At 41.4% G+C, this 18,120-nt stretch overlaps 1 protein-coding gene across 1 annotated transcript in view; it reads left to right on the top strand.

The window, feature by feature from the left end:
- Positions 1-10,237: 10,237 nt before the first annotated feature.
- LOC131105914 (histone deacetylase 7-like) overlaps positions 10,238-18,120 on the top strand; it is a 34,391-nt gene continuing 26,508 nt past the window's right edge. Inside the window, exon 1 of the mRNA XM_058054417.2 lies at positions 10,238-10,587. The gene's annotated coding sequence lies outside the window, so the exon portion shown is untranslated. The remainder of the gene's footprint in view (positions 10,588-18,120) is intronic.

The raw sequence follows: 18,120 nt of genomic DNA, 5'->3' as shown, positions 1-18,120 counted from the left end.
AAGTGGTACATTTTTATCTTCTAATCTGCCTTTCTTTCCCATTCCTTTTGCAAAACTTTCTTAAGTTCAGAAGAAATAAATTGGAAGCTAACTGTTTAGCTCGATAGCTTGCTATATGCTACGAGTATATGCTACAATCCTTGCGTATTAGTGTTGCACAATGTGGTGTAAACAAAGAATAATAAGAGTGTAAAGGTGACTATGGGGTGTTGTTTAAAAATGGTAAAAAAAAAAAGCATATTTAAAAGTTCATGTACAGTACAGCGTAACTTCAGTTAGCGTAAACCGATACAACTCTTCCCAAAGACACGATGTGGCAACGAGATCATCACCGACACCGCCTTTGTGTATTGTCATTGGTCATTTCTTAAATTTAGTCGTGTTTCTCGCCTTCTTTATCATCTTATCGAGGGGACAAAACAATCGAATTGAAGAAATAACTCATGGCAAAACAGGAAGGAGTTCAATGAAGGTAAACGACCTTAAATGGTCATTTAGCTTTTCCATTTGTCTAAGCATCGGCTGCATCATCGGTATTCCTCAGGAAGGGCATCCGGAATATAAAGAGGGCCAAATCTCGATGCAGATAAAAAAAAATCTGCGGTGGCGACTCCGTAATCAGGAAAAAAACAAAAGAAACCAACAAATTTTATATGCATTTAGAATTTTTTATGCTTGTAAAACAAAAACAACTGCTACAAAAATGGATTTTCTGGAAGGGATTCTTTGGTTTTACGTTATGTCCTTTGGGAAAAAATGTCCGGTTTGAGCTGGACCTTCTGGAATGGATTAATGACCGGAGTTCCAATGTGATTTTCCCAACTCTGGTCAGTATGGTCTCAGTGATAAAAATGCTGATCCTAATAAAGAGCGTTCGGAGACAGACCGGCTTGACTTTTTCCAGGCATTCATTCTCTTAATGGAAACGTTCCATTAGATAATAATAATAATAACATGGGAATGAAATAATGTTGACTTTTTTCTCAGCATGTTGCTCTTTTTATTCCCTTCCCTCCCGACTCGCTCATTGTTCTGCTGCCCTCCCTTCTTATTTACTGGGAAAAGGAAAAGGCTGTGTGTGTGTTAGGAAGCGTTCCCCTTGGAAAATAATGGCTACCAAAAGGCATTTCCAGCTAACAAACACTTCCTTCATGTTTTCCCGGTGCCCTAAATATACACCACATACACAAACGCACACACAACAACACACCGCAGTTTACTCACTTTTTAGCCACTCCAGTCATGTGGTTTCCATAATGGCCCTGATGACATTATCCATGCTGGAGGGTTCAGGGGGGAACTTTTCCGAGGTGTTCCCAGTCTCCACAGTTTTAGCTCCAAACACATCCAAGGAATAAAGTGTAGTATTAATAAGCAGTTGTAAGGTGTCATACAATTGTGCTAAACATGTGCTAAGTATGCGTGAAAAGAAGCACGCTGATCAACAGCTTGACATTTCGAGGTAAAAGTGCCACATAGAGAGAGAGAAAAAGTTACAAAAATAAAAGATCCAAAAAGTGTCCTGCGGAGAGGTCTCGTTGGTTTTCTCTCACAGTCGGAGGAGAGTAAATAAGGGCTTGAAAGAATAACTACATACTTGAGGATCTGTCTGTTTTTACAGTGACCTCATGTAAGACGAAGCGTGGGACTTTTATTTTGATAGGACTTAACAATGAGCGGTGTAATGATCTTATGTCAAAGTTTCAGTAGTGGGACTCGTTTTTCAGTCCTTTGTATTGATCTACACACCATAACCAGCACAGGGAGATTTCTAGTTCTTCCAGAATCTGCACCTATTCAGCTGTATTTGTTTGGATTCCGTGCTTCCCGGGAAAACCGTCTGTTTTAATGTATTCCACTCACTTCGCTGTGCTTAAAGGACGTCCCGGTTTGTGCAGCTAGCTGCGAACCCAACTTTATGGGGTTAATAAATGATACAGCAGTTGATAATAAACACTTTTTAAAATGTCCGCTTTTATCATACAGCCATGTGTGTTGGATCCCGAATCTAATCCGGAAGAAGAGACTGGACAGTCCGAAGTTTCTCAAGAAAAGAGGTTACCTCAAGATGTCTCTCAATGGTAAGTAGCTTAGCATGTTAGCATTAGGTTCTCAACAGCATCCGTGACGTCTAATGTGTTTTGCGGGACTACCAGTGTTTAGAAAACTCTGGTAGCGTCTTTAATGGTGGTGGAAAACCACTATTAGCAACCCCGCTACCTGTATGCACACTCGATAATGCCACGCAGTTAGCATACTGATAAGTTGTTATTTACTGCTTGCTCTTCTGACTCTTCCACACAACCAAGTAACGTTGGAAAGGCGTTCACAAAACAGTCCAGTGTGAAATGCCATGGACGGATTAAATGCCTTGCTTACAGCCATGCCCATATAAGGAAGTCTGTCCCTCTGTGACATCACAAAGGAACAGTTTTACCACACCTACTGAAACCAAGCGTTTCAAGTCATCCCAAACTTCTTTCAGGGCTCACTTCCAAATGCGCAAACCTCATTTGAAAGAAGAATACAACATTCTAAGTACATTTATAAGTCATAAAAGTGGTAAACGCATAATAGGTTCCCTTTAAGGTTCTTGCTTTGAGGTAGAAAAAGTCACAAATGAGATCTGTTTATTCGAAAGGATCGCAGTTAGAAGTACTCTTCAAAAAACAACAACTTTGGTGACTATGCTAGCTATGCTATGCTATGCTATGCTATGCTATGCTATGCTATGCTATGCTATGCTATGCTATGCTATGCTATGCTATGCTATGCTATGCTATGCTATGCTATGCTATGCTATTTTTCTATTCTTGCTTGGTCGTATGATTAGAATAAAATGTTCCACAGCCCCACAATAACAAATGAGTATGTCTTTTCTGTTCTTCGGTTTCAGCCAAAATGAAAGTACTTGGCAAGTAAAGCAGGAAACCCCCAGATGGCAATGATGCCATTCAAGATTCACATCAAGTGTAAAAAAGAAAAGTTACGGTTCTAATCTCTTGACTGTTGATTTTGGTTTGTTTGTTAGCAAGTTTTGACAAAAATTGTCCTGTTTTTTATTTCGGCAGCGCCCACTCACATCAGAATTTTTTCTTGAACTGTTAATCCCTCATGGAAGTACTTAGTATATACCAGGGGTCGGCAGCCCGAGGCTACGGAGACACTTTGTTGTGGTTCCACTAGCAACGCTCGACCATTATGTTTTATTATTATGCACATTTTTGAAGCGTTAAAAATATCCCAATTTCTGGAAGACGATGAATGCATCCCGGTTGATTGGATGAGCCTGAGAAAGGGAGGGCGTGTGTGCGTGCGAGAGTAATAATATGAGTAATACGTGCTCTTTGGATGTACTGTAAGTCTGTGGTTTCCTGCATGATTGACATCTCCAGATCAGACACCCGCACGGCCTTTTGTCGTAACGCGAGCATCGTGACAAATTAGCAGGATGGCAGACAAATCAAAGCGCAGGTTTGACATTTTTGACTCGTGTTGTTTTATTCCACCGTGGGTGACACGAAGCAGGCCGTGTTAGGCAAACATGTCACGTTTACGGGTGGGTGGATGTGTGTTGCGGTATCCACCCCCAGGTTGTGTAACGCATCCATGGTCTGGCACATCGTGCTTAGTGTGGGTGTGCCAAGTGTTACCTCTGTTCAGGTGCTTGTGTGTCAGTGTGAAAACCTTGCAGCGGTGGAGACACCTGTCGACCTCTTTGTGGTCCACCTCGTGACCTACATGCAGCAGAGACAGGGAGCAGATAAGAAACAAAATGTGACAATTTGGCATAAGGCAAACATTTTCATGAATATAATTACAGTGCATTATTTTTTATATATATATCAAATCCTTGTAAATTGTTTCAATGTAACATGAGTCATACTATGAGTTTTAGTCAAACCACCTGAAGTAATACAATTTGAAATATTCCGCAAAAATGTATGCTCATTAAATCTTGCAAGACTTCTGTTACTGTTTGCAGTGTAGGATAGTTGCACACATTCGTATCTGTCATATCATTGAAATATGTTTTTTTGTGGTTTAGGCTCATTATATAGTGGTTACTGTGACAATAAATTGTCTTAATTACCATTTTATCTAGGGGGTGGTCTATAGCTGTCTCTGACATGCTAAATTAAAATTCAAAGTAAAAAAAAAAGAAATCAGCAAGCAGGCATTGGTGTCGAGTGTTCAGAATATTATGGTTACAAGAAAAGACAGCACAGGTGGGAAAGGTGGTCTCACAAACATTCGTACACGTCAAATGCTGTCCAACCACAGAGTGTGGTTTTTCAGCTGCAAGAAGGAGGGGACTTTACAAGAAGTGGGCCTCCGTGGTCTTAATGTTAGAATGCCAAGAGCAACACATGCAGTCAATTCAAACAAAGAAAACAATTTAAAAAACTGACAAAAGTGAGATGACGTCCATCATATTGCAGTATTAATTTTACCATAGCATCTTAAGCCATAATACTATAGACTAGAAACTTACAGTATGCAGTGTTCAGCTTGAAGAACAGTATATTCCCTGAAAATAACTGATAAATACAGTATATAAATACACTATAGTTTTTTTTTTGCAAGTGTGTCACTTAGATGTTTCAATCAAAACAAATGTAAATATTAGTCAATGACAACACATAGGAACACAAAATGCAGTTTTTAAATTGAACTTTTTAAGGAGAAAAAATTCCAAACCTACATGACCCTGTGTGAAAAAGCGAAACCTCATAACTGGTTGGGCCACCCTTAGCAGCAACAATCAGTCGTTTGCGATAACGAGTAATGAGTCTCTTACATCTTTGCAGAATTGTTGTCATTCAGCCACATTGGAGTATTTTCCAGCATGAAACGCCTCTTTCCTTTTTAAGGTCATAGGTCAATAGGATTCAGGTCAGGACTCTGACTAGGCCACTCCAAGGTCTTCATTTAGTTTTTCTGGGACTAGGCTGGTGTGTTTTGGATCATTGTCCTGCTGCAGAACCCAAGTTGGTTTCAGCTTGAGGTCACAAACAGATGGCCGGATATTCTGCATCAGGATTCATGGTTCCATTTATCACAGCAAGCGGCAAAACAGACCCAGACCATCGCACTACCGCCACCATATTTTACTGTTGGTATGGTGTGCTTTTTTCTGAAATGCAACATTACCGTATTTTCCGTATCATTCCGTATCATAAGGCACACAAGAAGCAAAACAGTATGTTTATTAAACTTTTTGGCAATAAATTCACTGTGTTTTTCATTAATCTTCTTCCACAAATCCATTAAAATCCTCATCTGCTGAATCTGATCCAGGTTTCCTCTCATCATTGTCGGAGTCAGTCTCGGAGTCAGGTGATTTTTGAGAAAATTAGAAGCTTTTAAGCTCGCTTTATAGTACGCAAAATACAGTACTTTTATGCCAGATGAAATGGGACACACACCTCCCACTGTCTCGTTAGACCACACAGTATTTTGCCAAAAGTCTTGGGGATCATCAAGATGTTTTTTAGCTAAATTTAGATGAGCCCTAATGTTTTCATCTCGGAACTCTGCCATGCAGGCCGTGTCTTTCTTATGATGGAGTCATGAACACTGAACTTAACTGAGGCAAGTGAAGCCTCCAGCTCTTAATTTGTAGTTGTGGGGTCTTTTGTGACCTCTTGGATGAGTCGTTGCTGCATTCTTGGGGTCATTTTAGTCGTCCGGCCACTCCTGGGAAGGTTCATTAATGTTCCATGTTTTCCCCATTAGTGGATAATGGCTCTCACTGTGGTTTGCTGGAGTCCCAAGGCTTTAGAAACGGCTTTGTGACATTTCCCAGACGGATGGATTTCAAAGCAGGGCCATGTAGGTTTGGTTGTTTACATTTTTAGCACAATTGACCGATTGTGCGAGAAGACTCACATGTTCTCCTGCCTTAAAGTGAGGTTTATGTTTCAGTTGCCAAATACGGTTCCGTGACCTCAAATGTCCTACACAGCTCGTTGGAGGCTCAAGAGGCAAAACATGCAGCAAATAAAAATTCACATTTTAGAGGCGCAAGAATGACCTCATCCTATTTCAATCGTGATCCTTGTCCTCTCTTGGTTTAAGCCCCTCTCATCTGTCCAAGTTCCCAAGGTTGTATCGGCCACAGAGAGCCTCCTTAATAAGAGACACAGCTCGCCACAAGCCGATCGGTTCTGCAACAGCTGAGTCAAACATCTGTTGGGCCTTCACAGTCCCAGCCAAAAGGTTCTGGACTTGATTTAATAAATTGAGTACATTTGTTGATTCCACTTCCAGAAAGGTTCTCTGAACGTGTTTTCCCTCCAATCTCCTCAGCTGCACCTCATCTTTGAATGGACTAACCTCTGCCCCGCCTCCAGCCGTTCTGCTCTACAGCTGTTCTCTTGCCTCACGTTGCACATTCTTTGCTTCTTCAGGGCTGTCAGGGGCCCACGACTCTCCTTCCTGCTCCGTGTTTAAGTGCGAGAGCGAAAGAAAGAATGATCCCATGTAATAACGTAAGATGGAGCCACGGCCTGAAGGACAGAGCACAGCTGCATGGCAGGCCGCCATCTCCCAAAGAACCTTCTCTCCCCAGCTGTTTGTCTCTCGCCAATTACCCTTGTTCGTCCAGGTCCCCCCTCCCCCACTTCCCATCACCACCTTCCTACTTTGGCTATTTTTAGCCTGAGAGAGGAAAAGGAGAGACGGAGGCCTTCATATTTTCTCGCTTCCTCCCTCTGTGTCCCGCTCCGCGGACTTCCCTCCACTATCCTCCCCAGCGTTTGGGCCACTGGTGCAGGTAATATACTTGGGAATGCTAAACAAAGGAAAAGTGCAACACAAAAACAGGCACGGTCCGACAAACAACAAAGCAATTAGGCAGTGTTTGGTCTGGCTGGAACAAGCATGACCTTTCAGGAAACACCCCCTTCCTGCAGAGTTGGGTCGGCTCGCCATTCGGCCTGATTGGAGGCTCGCATTCTTGGAAGTGGATGACTGCATCTCTTCAAGAGGTCGCCGAGGTCTGCATGCAAAAAGGCTGTCTTTTGTGTTTAAAACAATGTGTTTGAAAAGGAACACGCTGCTGGATGCCCTTGAGGGTGCGTTTGTCACCTTCACCTTGACACGGAGGTGCGTACCTACGCTGCATTATGCAATCATGGGTGAAAAGAGCAAACTTAACTCTTAAATTCATAAAAAATATATCATTAGGTAGTTCATTGGAAGTTGCATGTTTTGGGCCAATTGGAGACTCTAAATCAGTGGTCTCAAACACGCGGCCCGCGGGCCAAATGTGGCCCGCAGGACACTAGTTTGAGGCCCCCGCCTTGATATGAAAGTTTAATGTAAAGTTTGATATGGATGCTGTATGGTATCATGTACGCAGAAAAAATGATCACGTTTGATTAATGTTCATGTTAAAGGTTAAATAACTGTTAAATAGTTATCCTCCCTATGCGTGCGTAAGTGGTAAGTTTTTGGCTATTTAAGTTTAAAGGAAATAACTTGAAGGCTACCGTTTAGGTCGCTAGCTCTCTAGTTTGTGAGTTAGCATGTGTCTCAAGACCCTGCAGTTGCGCAATATGTTGTAAATAAAAAGAGTATAAATGTGACTATAGTCGTGTTTTGTCATGTCTACAGGGCTCTAATAATGCTTTGTTCATTTTAATCTGAAAAAAATCATTTGTCTACCCACCAACTATATGTGCTTTCTTAAGTTTTTATTATTTGCTGTTTTATTATTATTATTATATTTATTTATTACTGATTGATTTTCTTTATTCTTGATTTGTTTATTTATTTTTCATCTTATTTTGTGCAGAAAATGGCAAATTAAGATATTTGAGATATTTGAGAATGTTTTATCAGAGCTTTTCTTGTAGAAAATTGAAACCAAAGCAAAGTTTATTCATTTTTCTGTTTTTAATAAATGCGTTTTTTTGGGGGGGTTTTTTTTAGAAAACCTGATGCGGCCCAGTCTCGCCCAGACCCTAGCTCCAGTGGCCCCCAAGTAAATTGAGTTTGAGACCCCTGCTCTAATTTGTCCAGAGATGTGAATGTGAGTGTGAATGGTTGTTTGTCTTAAGTAGAAGAACAGATGGATGGAGTGGGAGTGGACGGTGCATGGTTCGCCATTTTTGTAATTTATCCAATTATTATTGGGTATTGAATGGACATTGAATTGAAGAAAATATGCAGCTGTGACAGACTGCTAGGGAAGACAAGGCCAGATCTTAGTTCGAATGAAGTCCAGAGAACATTAGTAGGCGTTAGCATACTAATGCATATGAACAAACATTCGAGAAGCCATGTTGTTTGGTCGAGAGACGGTGCCACTGAGGAAAAGACAGGAAGCAGAACTGGAAGGAGCAGAGATGAGGATGCTGAGGTCCTCATTGGGAGTGACCAGGATGGATAGGATCAGGAACGAGTACATTACATGTTAGAGGCCTTGGAGATAAAGTCCTTTAGGCCAGACTGAGATGGTTGGGACATGTCCAGAGGAGAGATAGTGAATATATTGGTAGAAGGATGCTGCCAGGTAGGAGGCGTAGTTGGTGTGAGAGATGGATGCAAAAGACAGGGTTGGATGCAGGGAATTGATTTGCTGTGGCGACCCGTGAAGGGAGAAGCCGAAAGAGAAAGAAGAAAATTGTAGAAGTTTGGGGTCAGTACCTTAGAAGTTGACATCTCTCCAGTAGAAACCAATTTCCATACTTGGACTCAGGTACCCTTGGCACCCGACCGAACCACGTCTCTGTAGATAAGATTACAACAACACATCATCAGTAGGGTAAAACTAACCTGTCTCACGACATTCTAGACCTTTCAGACACACTTTGTGCCACTTTCGATGTCCATTACCATAAAGGAAAACAACTTAGCAAGTCATTTGCAGTCTGCTATCTTGTCCTTAGAAGCCATATCCCATATAACAACCTTTCTTTGATGTCATCTTGAACTTGCCGTGGTCTTGCGGCAGCCCTGCGTTTCCATGTTGCACATTTTCAAATGATCAAGCGTCTCCTTATCAGCATTTTTGTCTTCTTTTCCTGTGAGCATTCCAAATGATACTTCTTTGTGTCAAAGCAAGACTCCTTCAGATTTGGACAAACTGAATTGTTTCTTTTATGGACGCACAAGCTCTCATTGTGGCTAGCCTGGATATTCTGAGAAATCCCTTTAAAGTCCCAAAATAAATGTCACAATGTTACAGTCCATTCATCCTCTAAAAATACCAGATATGCACACGACTGATCCTGCTTGCGAAAGTGACTTTGAAAAGAAATTGAGACCCAGAAAATCCCTCTCGCTCTTCACGAATACAAAGTGTCACGACCCCCAAAAACGTGAGTACTCTTTGGTCGCTGTGTTGTCCCAAAGGATGAAGTTACATTTGAAGCGCAAGTCTGATCCCTGGTAGCTAACGTAGCGGCAGACCACACAGCAGTTGAGGTCAGGGGGGGTTGCTGACCTTCCCAGCCACATTTCTCTTCTCAGACAGGAGACGCACACACGCCCTTAAAAAAGATCAACGCAGGTTAATTGAACTAACATGGCTGATGTGTGTTGTCTGCCGCTGACTGCCGTGTCTGGAGTATCGCCATGTCTGCTGAAAATCTTGTGCTAGGTCACACGGGAGCTGAGTGCTTCACGGACTGAGTGATTCAAACATCACGAGAAAGGAGATTTTAATCGATTTGATTTCCATGCAGAACCATTTAAAGGTCAAACTAAATGAACTGTTTTTGCTAACATCGGATCAGGAGATCCCTGGCTAGTAGGTTTGCAGGCACGAGAATGCAATTTATTCAGTTTTAATAATAACAAAAAGCTAGGCAAGCTTCTTTCCAAATCCTTAGCATCTACCTTCTGTTTTTTCGGCTGAAATGCAATTGCCGGGAAGAAATAAGTGACCTTGTGGAAGTAATCACACTGAATGCTTCGTACAAGTCCAAGTAATGAAGTTTGTCTTGTGAGGTCTCGACTGAATAAACGTATGAGAAATACCCTGAGTCATTCATAGAATTAAGAATAAATGCTAGTGATAATAGAATAATATCACTAACACCAATTCTATAGGTGGACATTAACCTAAATGACATATATTGTTAAAGAGATATACCGCTGTATACGCTCTTAACTCAGGTACTGCTTAGTACCATCCTCTGTGCTTTGCAAGTACTAATTGAACACTTCCTGCTATTGTCCCACAGACACAAGCACAATCTGCTACTCTCTGCGACATATACTCACTCACACGCTAACACAAACACACAACCTCTGTGTGGCTTCTGGTGCAGGGGCGGCACTGGCAACTTACGGGAGGTTGATACGTCAGAGCAACTGTGTCGTCTGCGAAAGCCCGAGAGCTGAAGGGAGTGATTAGGCGAGAGGGGGAAAGAGCGAAGAGAGAGAAGGGCGAGCGGGGCTCGCATGAAGGGAAGGGCGAGACATCAACATTTCAGAGCCAGTTGTGTCAAGCGGTTGAGTCAGTGTGCTTCAGCACCACCACTCCCCTGTCAAAGCGGGATCTGTCTTCTCGTACAACTACTCTCAGACTGCTGACACTGATTGACCGGACTGCCGGGCGGAAGCTCAAATCTGGTAGGAAATATTCTATTGCGACATTTCTCTGCAAACAAATATACGTATTAGTATATGTATTGCCTGTGTCAATGGTTCATGCAGCGTATGCCAGTATGTTGTGGTTCCTGTGGTGTGAGAAACTTTGTGCAGTTGTGCAGTTCTGAGTTTTCATCAGGGCAAACTGCTAGAAGGCACGTTGATCTGTCTTAAAAGTAGGACTCATCAGAGCAACATTGCGGTTTGAAAAGAAAATAATGGCTCATTGTTATTTGGTTCTATTTGTTTGCTTTTGGAAGTGTTGTCCCTCAGGACGGGGAAGGGGAGAAAATTGGAAACAGACCCACCTACCCCGGAGACTGTCCAGTCACACAACTTTTGCTAAAAATGAGAAACAGATCATTAATGTAATGCAGTGCTGCACGAGACCAATATACACAGATCATACCTAGAGGCTGTATAGTTAACATCCGGAAGAAAGAGGTTGTCTCTGTTTTTCAAGTATTAAAAACAGGATTGAGTTATCCTGCATATTGTTTTTCCAGATGAATATATCATTTACGGAAGTCCTCCCCGGACAGCCATCCGTCCATCCATCCTTTTAAATAACAATCCCCCACATAACACACTTTGAATAACGGACCGTGTCATCACCAACATCGGTCTGGCTTCATTACCGAAATGTTCTGATCTCCTGTTTCCAAAATATGCAGATCAAAATAAGCAAATTGGTCTTCATAAAAGTGGCGAGGAAGCAGTTTTGACCTAGATTCCGTTTTGCAGTGTTGCTCATGTCATACTGTATGTCTGACATAATTTCATGTACGGTACTGGTTTGTGTAGTACTATATGTCTTCCAGGTTTGTCTAATTGCAAAGGGCATCAGGTTAAGAGGCCACAGTCAGTTGGAAGTGCCCCTCGGGGACATGACTCTCCCTCGGACACATACTAGTACGGTAGTTTATGTAAAAGATGTGTGACTGGAGCCAGGTAAATTACGTCACCGGAGAGTACGAAGGGACAAAGAAGTGGGTTTCAGTTTTTAAAGTTCTTTTCAAGTGGTGAGAGAGCTTTAGTATTCTTTGTTTTTGTGACTCAGTATGACACCTGATTACGTTGCTTCAATGACATCATCCAACACTTGTTGGCAGTTTGACTATTCTTGCATCTTTGTTACATGCTTTGCATTGGCGCTAGCAGTTAGCTACAGTTATCCGCCTAGCTTCTGGTCTTCGGAATCCAAATGTGACTTTTTACCACAGTGAAATTTAGTTTTTAAAGCAATGCAGATTAGTTAGGAGCTTGTTTTTGTCCCGTGTGTTTTTGTCTCACATTCATGGGGTACAAAGTAACTTTTTTAAGTGTCACGGCGTCAACAACTTTATTCTTTTGTTGTCATTATACTAAATATGTCATGTCCTCCCAACACAATTTGTGTGTGGCTGTCTAGTGAACATAAACACATAGTGCGTCCAGCGTTATGATGGTGATACCGTGACAAACGAGTAATGACAAGACCACAAAAATAACACAAAGACCACATTCTGTCTGAGTGGAGATCTGCTTGGTAAATAAAAACTAGCCCTACAATCTCGACACTGAATTTATTCTGATAATTTGGTTATCTTGAGCTAAAATCTGATTATTGAAATGTTTCAAAACATCAAAATTAATTCTGGTATCTCATGCATGATGGGTATGGCCAGCATAAAACCCTGATCAGTGCATCCCTACCTGTAAGTCTATATTGTTGTAGAGAGGATACCTCATAAAGAACAAGAAGGGACTAAGAGAATGAGGCATCAGAGTTAGATGCAGGTTTATGTCTACATACTGTAAATTGTAGTGTGTAGTTTTGCTAACTCATATAAGATGCTGTTACTTATTAGAGTACCACCCCCTGGTGGAAAAACGCTTTATCTGCAGGAATCTGATCTCCCTGCCAAGGGTTTTCTAATTGCATAGGGAAAGACTGTCAGAGGATTTTTGTCATGGTGGAAGCCGTTTAACAAAATATTTGTGGATTTTTTTTCAGTCTAGAGAAGGAAACTTGGACATATCATAAATGTCAAAGATATAATTGTATCTTTTCCACGCTCATCTCTGTTTACATAATTATCCGAGCCTGTATGTGGATAATAAGACGGTGTATTCCTTGAAATATACTGTATATGATTTTCCTCATTATATTTGGCTTGTGGATAGTCGACTACACTTCTCATTTTTTTCGGTATTTTGAGGATGTTCACAAGTCGTGAACTAAAGAGTTTCAACTTGAACGCATTGTGGGACACACTTTCCATCGTCACAGTCAGTTTCCAGAAAAAGTGACAGGCTGCAGATGCTATCTACCCCCTCTGTGGCTTAACTTTGTTTTGCCGTTGGGAGTGGAAAGGCTTTTGAGGCTACCCACCACTGTGAGCAGCCTTCGGGACCTTCTTCAAAGTCACCACACTACTGCTCACTCAGCTGCACATTTGATGAATAAGTCAAATGAATGTAGTATAACATTTGCATGTGTGACGCCTGACACCGCACGCATTACCGAAACGCAAACATGTCACAATTACAAGTTGCTCTGCAGGCAACTACAAAAGCATCCGCTGACTGTTTGTTTATCCAAGTGTGACCGTGAATTTGAGGAGGCATACTTAATTGTTCACTGACATACGTTTGTGTTCTTCACCACTCTTCTTCTATTATGCTTTCTTGGCAATGTGCCCTTCAAGTGCTGCTCCCTCCATCACCGTATTGCCTGACTGCATTCCTCCCATTCCTGCTGGCTTCCTGTGACTGGAAGAAGAGTAAGGCCTACTGGCCGCAAAACTCCACCTTGGAGTCATACGCATGTATACCATATGTCTATTTTCTCTTTAAAACTCATCTTGGAGCCCCGCTGCTGAATCGGAACATCTTCAAATAATAAAATGTAACACATGTTGGAAAAAAACACCACTTAATGAATTAATGCTTTATGCTTCCTTTTCTCCACAGGAACTGCTAACGGTGTTGTTTCCGTCAATTAGTTTTCAAAAAAGAAACATTCAGTTCAAGATTTCACTGTAAGTCTTCACATAGCCTGCCATGAAATTCAATTTACTTGAACGCGATTATTCCATCCGAGGTTGAACTCATGACTCGAAGTTATGAGCTGTTGAGCCACAACATAGCGTTGCTTATCATGTTTTCGAACTCCGGTCGTAATTTTCCCCTTAAACAATTGAAATGCACAATGGTCAACCTTATGATCCGTAGGGTCAGTCTGGGTCAAAGGAAACAAAACACTGGCTCACTTCACTGTCCTCAGCTTCGTTACACTGACGTGAACACGGGTTCTGGTAAAAGGTGGATTTGGACACTTAGGAAAACAGGAGAGAGGTGGGGAGTGAAAAGCGGTCCATGGTGTACTCCCTGGGTCGGTCGGCAGTCAATCACAGGGTGCATATACACAAATAACCACTCACACTCACTCCAGCCTCCAATTAACCTCAGACGCTTGTGAGAGGGAGCCTGAGTACCTTGGGAAAACACATGCAAATACAAGAGAGAAAATGCAACATTTATGGTGGTATGAAAAAGTTTGTCATTTTCAAGATTTTCCTTCATAAATCACCGGTTGTTTCAGTTAAAAATATCATATAACAGATGAACACGGTGATATTTGAGAAGTGAAATTTGCATGTTCTGTCCGTGCGCGCTGGAGTTTTCTCCAGGTACTCCGGTTTCCTTCCACATTCCAAAAGCATGTTTGGTTAATTGGCGACGCCAAATTGTGCATAGATGTGAATGTGAGCTGGGATAGGCTCCGGCATACCCGCGACCTGGATGGATGGATGTTATGTTGACATAGCGCCTATTCATATTATGTTATTTAAGCTGTTGTTCTCCATTTTATTGTTATTACTATAACTGGCGGCTGTTCTTGGTCTTTGATTTTAGAAAATAAATATCAACCCAAAAAATGTGACCTATAGTTTGTTTATTTTGCATTTTTGACCAAGAGGGTACATGCAATTATGCAAGCCCCCCTAACCCAGTGTCACAGATAGATTGCAGCCCTGAGTGAAACTGCGTTCAAGAACACAAAGCCAGACAACAACACTACTGAACTTCCTGTGGACTATAACACGCCCACTAGCAGCACAATTAAAGGTGATCCTGCTTCAAGTGTTCAGCTCACTTTCACCAGGACTGCCGTGGGCTGAGGACATGTTTTTGCTACTGCACCTACAGTACTATTGCGTCCATGTTAGCTTAGTGCGACCATGAAAATGAAGAAGATGTATTCAACAACGACCAGCTTAGAACTCGTAAAGGATGAGGAACAATGTAAAAAAATATATTTTTCTTTTATGTGACTTAAACGTGTCAGTTTAAGTGCGAAAAGAAAATGACAAAACTCCATCTGAGCTTCACGTCTGTAAGGTAGGCGACGTTTGTTTGCTAACAGAGCGTGTTGAATGTTTAGCAAGTGGAAAGCAATACTTGAAACAATTTACCTTCTTGTTGGGAATAATTGATATATTGACATGAGATGTAACGTTGTTAGATGAGAAATAAAAAAATCAAATGTCTTTCATCGTAAATAAAATGATCGTGCCTACATAATCAATGTAGCTTTTCTCAGGATCATCTACTACAGTAAAACATTAGCACAGACCCACTGTTGCTAGCTTTTCAGTAAGAAATGTAGCTATTGGCTGTCGTAGAACTCACGAGATGACATCATCTCATTTGCATTTAATTTACATAGGAGGTTGTAAAATGATGGCGGAAACAACCTTAACTTCATAGGAGAGACCAAAAATTGACTATATGCTTTTTCACAGAAATTGGCCGATATTGATTGGTGGCCAATTAATCAGAGGATCCCTACTTATAAGTTATAAGTTGCAGTTGTACCTTTTAAATAAGGTAAACAACGCTGTTGCCAAAAAGCTGCCAATGGCAGAACAGCGCCCCCATTTGGCTGTGGACGCGTGAGGCAATGCAAAACATCTGAGGGTACAGGGTGTATCCTGTTTGTGCCTGTTAATTGCAATTTATTTAAGCGGTCAAATGATCTTATATTGTGTGATTTTTGGAAATATTAAGTTATCATACACATCTGGCAATGCTGGGTATCCGACAAGTGCAGCAACTTGCAGCAACATCCAAAGCTGTATTGGACAACTCTATTGGATGTGTTTATATTGTTACACACATTAACAGTACTCTTACAAACAAACATCCATGGCAGTCTGCAGTTCATGGTCTTTGTATACATGCGGTCATAGCTCGGGTGCTATTATAGGGATTCAAGTTACATGTGTAGTGTATTTCAGCGGAATTTGACACCAGTCTACTTTCTGTTGCCTCTCAAATAGCTCAGATCACATTTTCCTCTGTTTATCGCTCATTAATAGAAGATTTCATCAGTCCTTTGAATGCCGCGATACAGTATCTGTGTGTGTGAATAGCCGCCTTGAATAATGAATAGTAACAGGCCTTGTAAGTCGAGGTGAACAGTGTCTCCTTACACAGACCAAGTCCATTTTACTCTGGAAGTGGTGATTGTCTTAAGGGTTGCTGCTTTGTTACAGCGTTTAACATTCAACAAGTAAGTCCCAACAAACGATATGATTGAATGCTCTTTTTGTAATAATAAAAAAGAAAATCCCAAACTAATGATGGATGTCATCTATTTTTAAGTAAGAGCAGCATTGAATTGGAAAGACGGTTAAGACATATTTTTGGTCACTGCTCTACTTGTGAGCCTTTCATTGTCCCAAATATTTTCGTCCACCGATTTGGAGAACACTTGATGGTAAAGTTAAACCACCTGCCACTGACCTCCGCTAGCGCAGAGTCAATTTGGATCGGGCATTTTATGACAACATATTCCCAGGAAAGAACCTTTACAAGTCTCCGGTTGTTTGCCCGTGTAATCCGCAGCAGTGTGCTGACAATGAGCGCAGTGTTTTGGACCGGCCACAGCCCGAGATCACATTTCCTGTTCCTGATTTAAGATCAACTCATATGACTGGTGATACACTCCTCAAAACACAGAAATAGAACCACTGGTGGATTGTCTGCGGGAAACAAGAGGGAGAGAATGAGCATTAACAACAAGGTGCAGCAGCAGGAAACGTTTGCAGATACCAGAAGAGAATTCAGACATTGATCGTGCCACAGCACCATGACAAAATAAAAGCCCGCACACCTTAAAAACTATTAAAACAAAATGTTTCACTGTGCTTTATTTTGCTAAACATACACCGAATCGCCTGAGTGCCTTGTTGGCTGGTCTTGTGTTGACGCTCACTTTGTTTTTTATTATTGAGAGAATGAAAAATAGTCTGTAAAATATGTAGTCAATTGACGACAGCTTGTCACATCCTTCCTGTCTTAAATGGATCATTTTCTCTGGCTATATTTACTATATTGGGTTATACGAGTGTAAAGGTGTTGGGTGTTATTTCATGTCTAGAAGGCTCTAATAATGTTAAAAAAAACATATTTAGAATATTGCAAACAGGTTTTCTGTACCATAACTATGACAATATTCCATTCATGAATCACAAAATTCACTTAGTGCCGGCTGTATTTCTGTCTTGTATAACAAAGTGTGTACAGGAGCTGTACAGGTTAAAAAAAAAAAACACTTCCCAAAATACAAGCACATTTCAGCATCAGAGCTGAAGTTATGACAACCCACATTGCACAACAATAATCTATTCAAAACAAGCGCATAAGCACCAGCTGAACCTGTCTTTTCAATGCCCTCAGTCCGTGTACTTGATTTGTTTATTTTGCTTGAAGTTCCTTTAAGGATGACTCACAGGAGAACTGTCACATTGTCTGTGTTCCATTGTCTCATGCCCCCAACATTATTCCATCGTGAGCTGGAGGAACTTACCTTGCTTCTTCTGCAGACTCATGTTAGTTAGTAATATTGTCACTAGAGACGCTCCATATTGGCTTTACGTCTGATTTGCCGATATATTGCAGCGTTTGCAGGCCACACAGGTAGGGGACCAGGGTTCGATTCCGTGTGTGTATGGGTTTCCTCCCACATTCCAAAAACATGCTAGGCTAATTAGTGACTCCAAATTGTCCATAGGTATGAATGTGAGTGTGAATGGTTGTTTGTCTATTTGTGCCCTGTGATTGGCTGGCCACCAGTCAAGACAGCTGGGATAGGATCCAGCACCCCTGCGACCCTCGTGAGGATAAGCGGTCCAGAAATTGTATGGATGGAAGTAAAAACAGTATACGAGTAGAAAACATTATAAGACAAAGAGTACCACATGACTCGGAGCCAGAGAATATATAAAGTGGATTGTAAGACGAGACTTAAAGTATTCAACTGTCTGCTATTGTGTACTTTGTGTAATTCTTACAGCCCCCATTCACATCAATACAAACACTTGTAAGGGCAGTTGCAGTTACTCCTAATACACATACTCATAACAAAAAGGCCTCTGTGCGCTGCTATTAATATGACAGCAATCAGCACTGCACACGTTTGCCCCGTTGCCGTCTGGAACAGGTGACGCTAAAAATAATGTACTG

This window comes from Doryrhamphus excisus, linkage group LG18 (assembly GCF_037039965.1).
Source record: "Doryrhamphus excisus strain RoL-2023G ecotype Guam linkage group LG18, RoL_Dexc_Guam_v1.1, whole genome shotgun sequence".
Classification (NCBI taxonomy): Eukaryota; Metazoa; Chordata; class Actinopteri; order Syngnathiformes; family Syngnathidae; genus Doryrhamphus; species Doryrhamphus excisus.
This window is presented reverse-complemented; position numbering and strand designations above follow the sequence as displayed.